Below are 1,878 nucleotides of genomic sequence, written 5' to 3'. Positions count from 1 at the left end.
TGAACAGGGTGGCTTGAGCAGCCACAGTTGCTGAGTTAACATGTATTTGATTTCCTGGTGAACAGCTGGTTACCAGAGTGTTTCTTCGTGCTGAAAAAGATCTCCTGGATTTCTTCATCCTGCTTAACTACCCTTGTTTTCATGTTCAACACACTCAGCAATGCTCATTTGTTAATGAGCACCAGGAAAAATACTGCTTTACAACTAAGTAACAATCAAATTATTCACATTATCAGATTGAGTTGTTTGCTGCAGTAAAACTGAAGAGTTTCCACAGGCCTTCTTGTACCACAGCTAGTTAACCAAGAAATTTTTATCTACAAGCACAGTAAAACTGTAACTTGAGAGGGTGTTTGCACATAAATTCCTGAATTAGCAATCATTAATGTTAAGGCTCTGTCATTAGTAAACTGTTCATATTTGTTTTAGACCTGTCAGTGTTTTGTAAAATGAACTTGCATTGGGACATCTTGCATTTAGTTTTCGTGGGAAAAGAACTCAGCTTCTTCTTGAACCTCAGTGGGGACAATTATGCTGAGATGAACAACATAATTCTTTATCTCATGGTAGACTCTTTGCTCAGATCAGTTTATCACATGGTAGATTTTCTTCTCAGAAGAGCAGAAAAGAAATAGCAATGGTAGCTTTGGTGATAGAAGTAGCTAACAGTAGATGTTGATTAGTGATGTATTTAGTGATTAACACTTCATTTTTCTGCATAGACGTCTGTACGTTAACGTGTTTGGTTTTGAAACCCAGCATTGCATCCCGATGGCAAGATTTTCCAAAGCCTTTACTTTTCTCCAGAAAATGAGTAGAAGAGACTTTCTGTTTTTCTCAGAAGATGAAGAAGCCATGCTGATAATAGGGGTAATTATAATTACAGGGTCTATATCTGAAGGTCTTGGCTTTTTCTAGGAAGCCTTCTGTTTTGTTATAAGACTATTTGTTTTGAACCTCCTTTCTTTTCTTTTGGAAGCCTATAATGCTCCATGACAACAAACTAATCAGTTTACAGGTGTCCTCCTCATTTACAAGCAAGTTGTATGCTCAAGTTTACGGTTTCTCTTTCTTAACAAAACCAGGTCACTTAACTGCTAGCAACCCTAAAAAAGTTCATCAGGACAACCAAGAACTGTTACTGTTTTCAGCATTATGGAAAACTTCCAAGTGAAGCCTTAGTGTTTATTTCAAAGGTCCTTGGTTCACGTTATGTGTGACTGGTTTGGCTTGATTGGGCTGCCTGCAAAGTTTCTGCAGGCAAAGGGGTAACTTTCAGCTGTGTCTGCAGATTTGAAGTTGGAATCCAGAGTCCCCTAGGCTGATCTGAATTTAAAAAAAGAAGAAAACATAGTAAAGCGACAGATATACAGTCTGGACTGGGATGTAATTGCTTAAAATGGGCCACAGCAGTTATACTGCTGTAAATTCATATGAAGGGGATGCTGACAAAAACCTCTACAGGGAGAACCCAATTTTATATCATGTTGTCCTGTAACGTGTCACTTCAGGATGGAATGAGTGACTTGGGTGTTAAACTGGCATGTGACAGAAAAGCACGTGGCTACACAGATGTGTTACCTGGTTTTGCGTTCTAACCTCTCTGGTGTTAGGTAATAACACCTCAATGATATTTTTAATGTTCATTAAATATAGAAATAACTTTCCAATAATTTTAGTAGGTTTTGAAGGCAAACTATAGAGCTGATGTTTCATGAATTATAATTATTCAGTAACACTTGAATATCTTATTGTAGTTTGCCTGTTGAAATGTGTATACTGAACTCATTTCAGATTGTTTAGGATTCCTGCAGATTTTGGAAGAGAAGTACAATTATGAGTGTTTCCCTTGTTTATGACAACTACCTGTGTGCAAAA

The sequence above is a fragment of the Apaloderma vittatum genome, unplaced genomic scaffold (assembly GCF_000703405.1).
Source record: "Apaloderma vittatum isolate BGI_N311 unplaced genomic scaffold, ASM70340v1 scaffold4711, whole genome shotgun sequence".
Taxonomy (NCBI): domain Eukaryota; kingdom Metazoa; phylum Chordata; class Aves; order Trogoniformes; family Trogonidae; genus Apaloderma; species Apaloderma vittatum.
The sequence above is the reverse complement of the archived record's forward strand: the minus strand, read 5'-3'. Positions refer to the sequence as shown.